At 38.3% G+C, this 13,083-nt stretch overlaps 1 pseudogene; it reads right to left on the reverse strand.

Annotated features, from left to right (window-relative positions):
• Nucleotides 1-8,943: 8,943 nt before the first annotated feature.
• Nucleotides 8,944-10,509, reverse strand: LOC138164153 (S-formylglutathione hydrolase pseudogene; annotated as a pseudogene).
• Nucleotides 10,510-13,083: the final 2,574 nt, after the last annotated feature.

Genomic DNA, 13,083 nt, shown 5'->3' on the forward strand with positions numbered 1-13,083 from the left:
GAATTTTAGCTGGGATTTAAAGGAAGAGATGAGGGAGAGAATTTCAGGCATGGGGGACAGCTTGTGAAAATGCCTAGAATTGGGAGAGAGAATGTCACTGGATCACAGAACATGCGGAGGCAAATAAGATATAGGAAATTCAGAAAGGTAGGTAGAGGATAAGTTATGAAGGGTTTTGAACAGCAAACATAATTTTTTTTTATTGAATGGGGAGGGGGTGACGTTGTCAGACCTGTAGTTTAAGATCAGTTTGACAGTTGAGTGGAGGATGGATTGAAGTGGGGAGAAATTTAATTGTGTCCTGAACTTTTTCATCATTATTGTTTAAATTCTAAAATAAAAACTTAAAACAAGTGTGCCACCAGAGGGAGCCCACAATGTTCTGTTTCATGAGTCCAGTAAAGCTTTATTTGTGCTTATATACAACTATCTATTATTTTAAAAGCAAGCTATGAAAACAAGAAAGTACTTCAAGATTTTAATGTATAGTTGAAGTGCTCAGTTGAGCCCACTCCTTGCTATTGTGACTAAGATGAATTTCTAGGACTCATGCATATGCCACCCCTGTGGCATATTGGATCTAGGAACCTTGAAGGTTTTGCTTGATTTAAGCCCTCTGAGAATTATCATCTTAGGGTTCCCATTTTACTACAATACAACAGAGATTGATGAAATAAATATAGTGAAACAATTTGCTCAGTATAGTATTTAAGGGCTTCATCTGAGAAAACTGGCATTCTCTGTGAAATCTACGTGAGGTTGATTGCATGTACAGAAGTACCTACAAACCAAATTAGAATATGGTAAATACATATAAAGATTGAGAGATTCCTTCTAGCTAGGAAATCAGGAGAGGTTTCGAGGAGGAGTTCACAGTTAAGTTGGACCCAGACCAAGTGTGACATCAAGTCAAGATGAAGAGATATAGTTCTAGGTGTAGCCAGTGCTCTTATCTCTTTGAATTATTGGTTTCCTCCAGAGCCCAGACATGAAGAAAATGATCTTTTAAAGAGGGAAAGGGGTAACAGTTCCAGAAAATCAACTCCCCTTTTCCCTACCCACAACTACCAAAAGTTTAGGACTAGAAGAGACAGATCAGGGAAGGGGTAGACTCTAGTCACTGTTATGCAGGTTCCTAGAGGTCACCATTTTCTTCTTTTGCTTTTAGGAGAAACACAGTCAGTCATTGAATTGGGTGCAGACATCAAAGAGAAGCTTAGCTGATTTTGCCATTTCCTTAACTCTAAAAGCAGAATTTTTTTTTTTTTGATAACCATATGGATCATCAGTTCCTGACTACTGCTGGGGCTGCTACTGTAGAAGCAGAGTGGAAGCCAGATCAACCAGTCAGAGACTGGTACATGGAGCAGGCAGTGAGTCACAGAAGCTTCTGAAAACCTCATTGGCTAATAAGAAGGCTGGGAGACTGAACCAACCAACCCTCAACATTCCCTAGGACAAGCCCCAAGTGCCAACATTGATACCTTTGTCCCCTTTCTGTCCCCTGCAAGTATGGGAGAAGGTGAAAATTAGGTACAGATAAGGTGGAGAATCCATGTAGGAATGCTTAGTTCATTTCTTTTCAATTTCTTCTATTTTAAATAAATTCTAGGACTATAGAAGTTTGATTGCCTAAATAATATAAATAAAAACTCTGAGTAATTTAGTTTTCCTAGCTTATGGGGTAGGAGTAAAGCCAAAGGGACTAAAAAAAATTTTGTGTTTTTGAACAATACTTAATATAAACCCATAGTCTCAACCTCAGAATTCCTTCAGAGGTTCCCTTATTACCTAGTTGTTTGAAGCCAAGAAGCCTGATTGGGGTAGGAGGCATATACAGACATAATGGAGGAATTTGAATCCTCTATATCGTACACATGTGTCAGAGAGACATTGGTGAGACCATCAGGTTTGCACACAGGAAAAACTAGATGCACTGAAGAAAAGCAGCTTCAAAGATCGTGACCGCATGGAGGGCTGGGAAGTGGGGAAATAAATTGCAGATTATGGACTCTACAAAGGTTTTAACTATTGGAGCCTGGCAGAGAACTACACAAAGGGGACTTTCATGAGGACTCTATAAAAGAACTTTCAATAGCCAAAAGCTGTAAGTTACTCCTTTGCCATATATATTCTTTGCATGTATATTTCATTACCATTTTGCTCTAAGCTTGAACACACGTTCCCTAGGGACCCTGAATGAGCAAGGGAAAGGAATATGACCCCATAGTGGTGAGAGGTGGGGTGGGGAGAGAGGAGATTATCTTTAAAACAATTGTTCTTACTATGGCCACCAACTAAAAACCTTCGCTAAAAAGTTAATTAAGGCCTGATAATCAATGAGAAACACAGCAGTGAGACTCATGTGTTACAGTATTAGAAACCCCAGCTCCTCAGGATTACTCCTAGAACTCTGAGAGAAACAGTATTCAACCACTTTCTGGGGACTCAGCCAATGGGTATGTGTAGGAATGCTGGTTGGGGAAGCAGTAAGAATTGCTGTACTCTTCCCATTTCAGTCCATTAAAAATCAAAGAGAGCAGTAGTAGTCATGGTAGTAGTAGTAGTCAGGGTACTAGTAGCAGTAGCAGCAGCAGCAGCAGTAGCAGAAAGTAAGAGGAACTGCATTATAAGTCATTCAAGATCTGTTAGGTGTTCCATCCAGAATTTATTTCTACCAGGTGAACAATTAAGTCAAGGGGAAGGAAATAAGCATTTATTAAATGCCTACTAAATGTCAGGCATTGTACCTAAGTACAACTAAAACCTCAGAAATATTATCTCACTTGATAAGCATGTTACTGTTGATACATGAAGGGAGAGATGTACATTGATTAAAAAGAAAAACAAAATCATAGAATAAAGAGCAAATAAATGGGGGGGGAGAAAAATGGGGGGAAAGCCACATGATAAATTTATTATATATTTAAAAGGAATAGCAAGTGGATTTACAGTTTCATGTATGATCATCTTTTTTTATTCTACTATATTATAGAAATGTTTATTTTGTTAAAGCTCAGAATAAAATAAATATAATCTTTTTTGGAAAAGAATTAAGAGCAAATAATCTAAATCTTTGATCTTAAAATTAATCTGCCAGCAGTGTATTTTGGAATAGGGAAGGACTAGAGGCAAGGAGTTTTGTTATTGCAATAGTCCAAGTAATGAAATATTTGGCAAACTCACCCCTCATTCATACTGTTTTTTCCTATATTATCGTTAAGCCCTCACCATCTCCACAGCCCATTAGAGAGAGAAACAAGTCTGAGGCAGGCTCACTAGTCTGGGAAATAATATGGTAGAGATAACTAGAGCACCAGGGCAAAAAGAACAGTGCTCAGGGATCTGGGGAATAGAAGAAAGTAGGTGAAAGAGGGAGAAAAAAGTGAGGAGGAGGAGGAAAGGGAAGAGATAGAAAGAAAGGAATATTAAAACTAGAAGGACATGGAGATAAGGGGAAAGGGTGAGAAGAATGGAGGCACATAGAAATTTGGTGGTAGGTTATTGCTTATTTTGGAAGAGAAAAAGGATAAAAGATAGACATGGATAAGAAAAATATTGGTGGGAAATTTTTCATTTTCTCGGAGCAAATAGTTTTCCTGAAGGTTGTGGGTTTTGTAATATGCTTAGAATTTTCCCACGGACTATCATGTTGTTAGGCCTAGCAACCCGCGATATCTAATCTGTTGCCAAGCCAACACCTATAAATTTTACCTTTGCAACATCCTAAGAATATTTCCCAAGACTCTCCATTTCCCCGCTCCAGTTATTTTCACTGGCTGTTCCCCATGTTTGGAATTCTCTCCCTCTTTATCTCTGCCTCCTGGCTTCCTAGCTTCCTTCAAGTCCTAGCTAGAATTCTGCATTTTATAGGAAGCCTTTCTCAATCCTTCTTAATGCTAGTCTCTCCCTTGCCTTCTATTCCCTTGTATCATTTTCTGTATTTCCTGTATAGAGTTTGTTTTTATATAGTAATTTTCCCGTAGTCTTACCCATTTAGTCTGCGAGCTCTTGGAGAACAGAGACTGTATTTTTTGACTTTTTTTATATCCCCAGTACTGTCCCCAGGCACTATGCCTAGCACATGGTAGGTGCTCAATAATGGTTTGAAGCTTAACATAAAAAAAAAACCTATGATCTTGGCAACTAGTCCCATCACTTCCTGGCAAATAGAGGGAAAAGAAAGGGAAGCAGCATCAGATTTTTTATTCTTGGGCTCAAAGATTACTGCAAATGGTGACTGCAGCCATGAAATTAAAAAATGCTTGCTCCTTGGAAGGAAAGTTATGCCAAATGTGGACAGCATACTAAAAAGCAGAGATGCCACTTTGCTGACAAAGGTTCATATAGTTAAACCTATGGTTTTTCCAGTAGCAATGTATGGCTATAAAGAAAGCTGAGCACTACAGAATCGACACTTTTGAATTGTAGTGCTAGAGAAGAATTTTGAGAGTTCCTTGGTCAACAAGGAGATCAAATCAGTCAATATTTAAAGAAAATAATTCAGGTTATTCACTGGCCAAGTACTGAAACTGAAGCTTAAATACTTTGGCCATTTAATGAGAAGACAGAACTCATTGGAAAAAATCCTCATGTTGGGAAAGATTGAAAGCAAAAGGAAAAGGGGACAGCAGAGGAGGAGAAGTAGAGGTAGCATGACAGAAACAGAGAATATGAACTTGGACAGACTTAGGGAGATAATGGATGATAGAAGGACCTGGTGTGCCATGGACCATGGTGTCACAAAGAGTTGGAAACAACTGTGACTGAACAACAACAAAATAAATATTTATTGGCTTACTGGATGACATAAAATCTTCACTTCTGCCCTGCTTTCCTCTTTTTCTTTCACCTGCTTGTCCGACTGGCTCCTTTTTCTCCATTCTTTTCTAATCTGAAGTGGAACAGTGGATAGAGCTCCAGGTGTGGAGTCAGGATAGACCTGAGTTCAAATCCAATCTCAGATGCTTAGTAGTTGTAAGTCATTTAATCTTTGTTTGCCTCAGTTTCCTCAATTGTAAAATGATGATAATAACACCTACCTCCCAAAATTATTGTGAGGATCAAATGAGATAATAATTATAAAGGACTTAGCACAGTGTAAGTGTAAGTACATAGTAAGAGCTATATAAATGTCAGTTATTCTCATTAATATTATTATTATCATTGTATCTTTTAGTTTTTAACCAGTGGATAGAGTTCTGGGTCTGAAATCAGAAAGAAATGACTTCAAATCTGGCCTCACATACTTACTAGCTATGTGATCCTGGGCAAGTCCCTCAACTCTGTTTGCTTCAGTTCTCTCATCTGTAAAATGAGCTAGAGAAGGAACTGGCAAACTACTCAAGTATTTTTGCCAAGAAAACACCCAAAAGGGGTCATGAAGAGCCAGACACGACTGAAAATGTCTAAACAACAACAAATGGCACATTGTAGGGGATTAATAAATTCTTGTTTCCTTTCTTTCTAGGTTCCCAAATCCTCTTAGCTCTTTCCTTCTTTTTCCCTATACTTTTCTGTTCCTTTGTCTTTCTTTACTACATTCCCTTCTGCCATTCTCCTTTCTCTCCTCTCTTCTTTTACCTTCCCATTGTTTTCTTACTCTCCTTTTCTCTGTCTATTTCTCTCTATAGTAAGAGTTCTTAACCTGGACTGCATGAACTTGTTATTTTAATGTTTTGACAATTGTTTTTTTAATACAATCAGTTTCCTTTGTAAACTTACGTAGTTTATTTTATGCATTTACAAACATTATTTTGAGAATGGAATTCATAGGCTTCACTAGACTGCCAAAGAGGTTCACAATACCAAAAAAAAAAAAAAAGATGAAGACCCTTGTTCTGAAGGAGCTATAGTGGGAAAAGCACTGGATTTAAAGTCAGAGAACTAAGACCCAAGTCCCAGCTCTGCCACTTCCTAGATTGATGATCTTGGATAAGTCACATCCCCTTTGGACCTAAATTTCCCCATCTGCAAAATGAAAAGATTGAACTAGATGGCTTCCAAGGTCCATTCCAGGACTAAATCAATGATCCCTTAATGTAGAAAAGACTAGAGGAACACAAAAAAAGATAAAATGGGGCAGAGAGAGGAAAGATGAGGGAGTTAAGCAAGAGCTAGTCAAACAAGAGAATTGACATAGATGGCTCCCTACACAAATGGCAAGATTAAGCAACCCCAAATAGGGAAGGTTCAAAGTAGAAGGACAGACTAAAGTTAAAGCATGAAAAATGAAAGTGAACCTTAGCATGAGGAGGCCAAGGCTGGTACATCACTTGTGCTCAGGAGTCTGAATTGCAGTAAGGTTAAAACAGATCAGGTGTTTTCAATAAGTCTGGTGCCAATATATTGAGCCCCTGAAATTGGGTAGGGGCTGGGGTAAAGGAGAAGGAGGGTCACCAGGCCTCCTAAGGAGAAGCAAACCACCCCAGGTTAGAAATGGAGCAGATACTGATCAGCAATAGCATTGGGCAATATAGGAAAACCTTGTCTCAAAAAACAAACAACTGAATGAAAAATTAAAATGAACATAGATGTGAAGAGAAACATTCACAGGACCAAGGTTAGCTCTTGTGTGAGCAGTCCGAGTTTCTAAGGCTTTGTGTCTCTAAGAACTCCAAGGCTTTTCAGTGGCCCCCTTTCCCTCGAAGAGAAATTTCTCAATTTAAAGAAATCCCAACCAATCTATCCCATTTCTGACTCCACTGTTTAGGAGTTTTGATAGCCATGTCTGAAGACAAGGGCCACATTCTCCAACTACAGTAGCTGAAGTTTCAATGTTGACAGGGTGAGATGTGTGTCTAAGGAAATAAGAGGAAGGAAGGAGGAAAGAGCAGTATAAGCTACACAAAGGCATTAACCTCTTCTCTTTCTCTGAGTTTTTCACCTTATAGACTAAGGCTAAGATTCAGGAAGATAGAGGGCAAAGATCTAGGATCAGGGCAGCTGAAGTTGAGAATTCAGGTGATTTCCCCACCTCGTTTCTAGAAGAAGAGCGGGCTAAATTCAGAGAAATAAATACCCAGCAGCCAATGGCTAAGATGAAGGTAGGGGATCTAGATCGAGATATGGGAGTTCTTAACCGGAAATGTATAACTTTATTTTAAGAAATATTTCATATTAAAGTTACACTTCAATATAATTTGTTTCCTTTGTAATCCTATTTATTAAAACAAACTTAATTAATTTAAAATGTTATTCTGAGAAGGAGCTTCACCAAACTTCCAAAGAAATCCATATATGACACACAAATAAGGGTAAGAAACTCTAATCTAGCAAATAGACCTGAAATCAGGGAATATAGTAAGGCAATGGGTCAAAACCAGGGAGGCAATAAAAAATCTAAAGCCACAGAGGTATCACAAAGGAAGGCAAGGCAAAGACCAGAGAGACTGATAAGACCTAGGAAATCCACAATAACAGAATATTGTTGGGCAAGGGATAAAGGTCAATACCCAAGGCAACAGTTTGAACCATAGGAATGTCAAGAATACAGACAGATAGAATGGGCAACAGAGGGCTCCAGGACCCAGCAGAGTAGTTCAGAAAAGTGACTGAGCTGTAACAAGAAAAACCCTTTGATAATGGGGCAACCTTCTGGCTCAGCCAGGAATCCCTTTGCCCATTTTCTACTGAGGCAAGAGTCACTTTCAGAGTACAGCTTGGTCAGAGGAAGCAGGTGAGCTCCTAAGAAGGTTATTCTGGTCCCAATGAGGAATGTGTAGGGGGGATGAAGATAAAGACTGATAAGAATAGTGGATTCCATAGCAATCCTCACCTGTTAAGGTTCACAATAAATGACTGAGGTATTTACATAGTATATCAAAACTGTTATTATTTCTACCAGTTTGCCTAGAACTGCGTTTCTCAGATAGTAATTCATGGATCATTAGAAGAGAGCAGGAGTCATTCACGTGTTTGAGGGACTGGACCAAAGGAAAGGATAACATTCATTGGTGCCCTGTGGGGTGAGAAGAGAAGAGCTATTTACTTGGAGTGACTCTGCAGTTAGAAATTCACCAAATAGAAGATGAAAACATGTTCCAGGCAAACTCTAATTCTGTTCTCTCTGGCACAGTCACTACCACACCCCTTGCCTATAGCCCCTTCTCCATTTGGTTATAAAATTATATATTTTATGTTATAAAATGACAAGGGTCAGGTAGCCAAGAGTAAAGACAAAGGAATCTGACTTGAAATGCTGCCCAACCCTTTCCCTTCCCCCCAGCCCCAATTTGTGGGTTGTTGTTTTTTTATGGTAAATAGAAACAGAAGGATGGTGTAGTCCATATCCTCACACACACACACACACACATGATCCATAGCAGTAAAAAAAAAGTATGAAAAGCATTGCTCCAATGCTTTTTTCCCTAAGTAGAAAAGGAAAAGGTTTCCTTTGTAAGTGTGTCTTAGAGGGTTGGGTGGACCCTAAGCAACTGCCTCAAAAGGTAAGATTTCAATTTTTATTTCAGCACCCCTAAGTTATTCAAGGCTGATTTTTTGACATCACTAGCTAGTAACCAAGATGACGTTTCTCTTTTAAAAAAAAAAAAAGAATACTATATCTCTTGATTTGTGATAATTCTATGTTTGTCAACAATTTCTCTTTGAACTCTTTTTCTAACTTAAAAAAGACTAACTTGGGGTGGCTAGGTGGCTCAGTGAGTAAGGCGTAGGCCCTGGAGTCAGGAGGACCCAAGTTTGGTTCTGGCTTCAGACACTTAACACTCCCCCCCCCACACACACACACACACACAAAGTAGCCATGTAACCTTGGGCAAGTTACTTAACCCCAATTGACCTCCAAAAAGGCAAAAAAAAAAAAAAGACTAACTCTGAAAATGTTCAAATCTTGTATTTTCCCAGAAGAGATATTTATGAATTTTTAAAGGAAGTCACTATATTATTTCCTTTTTGTAATGTCTCTTTAATCAATTACTTAGATACAATTCCATAATTTAGTTCTCTAAGAACTGATACACCCAATGACCAACAACTTATTGTTAGGTCCTCAAATACATCTGAATCACTGTATTCTTTACAGTTAACTGTGGTCATTTACATATTCTGTGATCCTTTAAACTTAATTTTACAAGGATTTCAAAATGCCTATAGGTTATGACATGTGTCCTATGCGGGTACCTTCAGGGAACAAAAAGGAATTCTATTGATTGATTTTATATATTTATTTAGAAGGTGGCAAACCTTTGACAAAAATTAGAAATGAATGTTCATAGGTGTAATTTTTCATGTATAATTCTATTTTTTCAAAAGTTCAGTCTACATGGTAACTTTTATAATTGTGAGATTATTTGCATATGTAGCTTTATGTATTCAAGTATTTTCCATGATGTCTGTTGTGATCATTAACCAAAGTTGCAATGAAGTAGTAATTATGATCATATCCCTCTTGCAATCGAAAAACAACTGGAATTTTCCATTCCACACAGGCAGCTATAAAGTTGTCAGGAAGTAATTGCCCATCATTAAGGAACTGATCATCTTTGCCTTGATTGATTAACATTTCCAACTGAGAATCTGGATAAGACCTCACAAGATGAGTAGCATCACATGTCTCCCTCTTACTTTGATCTGATCTTAAATATCCACTGAAGGCCTTTCCCCCCAAGGACAGAGGATTGGATTGCAGATTGGAGAGAATGCTGACACAGATCTGTATTTTCTGGGATTCTTTAGTGCACAAATCAGAGCTACATGGTCTCCCATAGAATAGATACCAAAAATAGGTATCTTCTCTGGATCAGTGGAAAATTGGCATTTATCAATTTGGGCAGTTCATCTGTTACATAAGAGTATGTCCTGACCCAGGGGGCAGCCAGGTAGCACAGTGAGTAAGAGCACCAGCCCCAGTGTTGGGATGACCTGGGATCGAATCCGGGCTCAGACATGTAGCACCCACCCAGAAACACCTGGCCGTGTAACCTTGAGCGAGTTACTTAATCCCGATTGCTTAGGGGCGGCCAGGTGGTTCAGCGAGTAAGAGCATGGCCCCAGTGTCGGGACGACCTGGATCAAAATAGGCTCCGATACTTAGCACCACACCCAGAAACACCTGGCTGTGTAACCTTGAGCAAGTTACTTAACCCCAATTGCTTTAAAAAAAAAAAAAGAGTACATTCTATAGTTGGTTTTCTAAGGTTCTTCAGTGGCATTCACGTAGAAACCAGCACCAGCACCAAAGTCCCAGCTCATCTTCTCAAAGTCATCTTCTCCTTTAATCTTACAACCATGTGGGCTGGTATCTGCTGCAACAACAATGAGGCCATGGTGATAACCAGCTTTTGTGATCAAATTTTCTTCTGTGCAAGTTAATCCAGACAGCCAATAAAGTACAGGATGTTTTCCAGTTTCTGCCTTTGGTAAGTTGATTCCAAATTTCATTTTGCACTTTAGTTCCACACTGTCATGCTCATAAACTTTCTGAAACTCCTCAAAGCACTTGTTCCTGGAAATTTGTTTCAAGGTTATGGTTTCTTTGCTATTCAGTTGTCATTGTTTTTCCACTAATTGACACAAGGAGACTGACAGAAGGTGTATGCACCTAGGTTGGTGTAAGCAGAGATAGAGACGGCAGGGGCAGGAAGTGAAGTCACTATATTATTGTATCTAATTGGAGTAATTGGAGCAACTAAATGGATCGTTGGATATGATCTGGGTCTGGAGTCAGGGAGACATGAATTCAAATACTGCTTCAGGTATCTACTAACTGTGTGGCACTGGGTAAGTCATTTAGCCTCCCTTAGGCTACATGGCTCAGTAGCTAGAGTGCTGTGTCTAGAGTCAGGAAGACCTGAGTTCAAAATTCCACCTCATATATTTAGAGCTGTATGACCCTGGGTATAACCTTAATCTCGGTTTGCCTTGATCCACTAGAGAAAAAAATGGCAAACCAGTTTCCTTGCCAAGAAAACCCCATGGACAGTATAGTCCATGGAATCACCAAGTCAGACATAACTGAATGACTAAAAAACAATTTGAACAATAAAACATATTTTTCTAAAGAATAGGTTTTCTCATATGGGTCATTTTTTGTCTTTTTTACTCCAACTAATGCAAAAACAAGTGATTTTACCAGGGTAACTGTTATGTTTAGGGTTCTCAAATGACACAAAATATCTGAGTACAATTTGAGGGCATTTCTCATTTCTTTAGGCCTAGTGACACTTCAAGAAGGATTTCTTACTTCTCTGGCTAATTGCCTCCATCCCAGATAACCTGGTCATTTCAATATTTGAAACCATCAACAGTATTGTCACAAATTCTTCGTACAAGTATATAGTTTGCAAGCCTCAAAGAATGGATAGATTTATTGCCAGACTAATAAAAGCAAAAAGAACTCATATTAGGACTGACATCTGTCCTTAAGAAATCATATCCCAGAGGCCTTTATTTCTTCAATTATTTATAGTCATTTCAGGAGTTAGGATGTAGCCTCAATTACTGTGGTCAATTCTTCTGAAAAAGATCGTTTGTTACTCAGTTGGCTACAGAAATCTCACCAACAGGGAAGTAGGCAGGGAAGAAGATAAAAGAAAGTGGTGGGGATGGAAAGTGGCAATGATAACAGGAAACGAGATTGAGGGAGGCAGTGGTCAGAAACAAAATAGACATTTGAGGAGGGACAGGGTAGAAAAAAAGAGAGAGAGAGAGAGAGATAAACAAAAGAAAATAGGATGGAGGGAAATACAGTTAGTAATCATAACCACAAATGTGACAGAGTACAGATCAAGGCATAATTTTTACATTTACATTATTTTATATAACATAGCTAATAGAAACATGTGTTGCATGACTTCACATGTATAACTGACATATTGCTTGCTTTGTTAAAGAGGAAGAGGAAGGGAGAGAATTGGGAACTAAAAAAAATTTTAAATGAATGCTAAATAAAGTATTAAAATTTTTTTTTGTTTTTATCCCCTACTTTTGTCAATAAATCCTTACCCCTTTTCTCTCCCAGGAAACTACTTCTTATAACAAAGAACAAAAAAAAGGGGGAAGGAGTTCAAATACCTATCCAGCACATCAAAAACACATTGACATTTGATGCAATGTTCGATAGCTATAGTTTGCCACCTCTACAAAGATGGTGAAGCAGTGACTTCTCTTATCTCTTTTTGGGGGCCAAGGCTCATCATTATAGTTTTGTAGCACTGTTTCTATGACTTTGTTGTTATTCTTTCTATTTGTTGTAGGTACTGAATATGTATTATTTTCCTGGTCCACTTACTTCATTTTTTATCAGTTCAAAAAAAGTCTTCCCATACTTCTCTATATTCATCATATTTGTCTTTTCTTACAGTGCAGTAATGTTATACTATTTTTGCTGTTGTTGTTGTTCAGTAGTTTCAGTCATGCCTGACTCTTTGTGACCCCATTTGGGGTTTTCTTGGTAAAGATATTGGAGTGGTTTGCTTTTTCCTTCTCCAGTTCATTTTACAAATGAGGAATTGAGGCAAACAGAGTTAAGTAATTTGCCTAGGGTCATACTAAGTGTCTGAGTCCAGATTTGAACTCAAGAAGATGAGTCTTCCTGACTTCAGGTTCTATCAACTACACCATTACATTCATGTATTGTAACTTGTTTAGCTATTCCTCAATAAATGGATGTCTACTTTGTTTTCAGTTTTTTGTTATCACTATCTGTTTTTTTCTTTATCATTCCTCTGGCCATGTGCAGAATTTCATTTATTGCATCATTTATTGCATAATTCATTTTATGCATAATTTACTTATTGATGTATACAGTTCTCCACAAGTCTAAACTGATAATGATAAATCTTCATTTATTTTTGCATAATCTCATGTCTTCTCTGTCAATCTACCTTACCTTGTCTCAGTCTTTAGAAGATCCTGATCTGGGGGTGACTAAGTGGTGCAGTGAATAGAGTACCAGCCCTGGAGTCAGGAAGACCTGAGTTCGAATTTGGTCTCAGCACTTAGCATTTACTAGCTGTGCGATGTTGGGCAAGTCACTTTACCTCAGTTGCCCTGCCTTTTCCTCTCCAAAATAAAGGAAGAAGAAGAAGAAGAAGAAGAAGAAGAAGAAGAAGAAGAAGAAGA

Source organism: Petaurus breviceps, unplaced genomic scaffold, assembly GCF_028583685.1.
Source record: "Petaurus breviceps papuanus isolate PSGF00001 unplaced genomic scaffold, PetGlider_PUasm1.0 189, whole genome shotgun sequence".
NCBI lineage: Eukaryota > Metazoa > Chordata > Mammalia > Diprotodontia > Petauridae > Petaurus > Petaurus breviceps.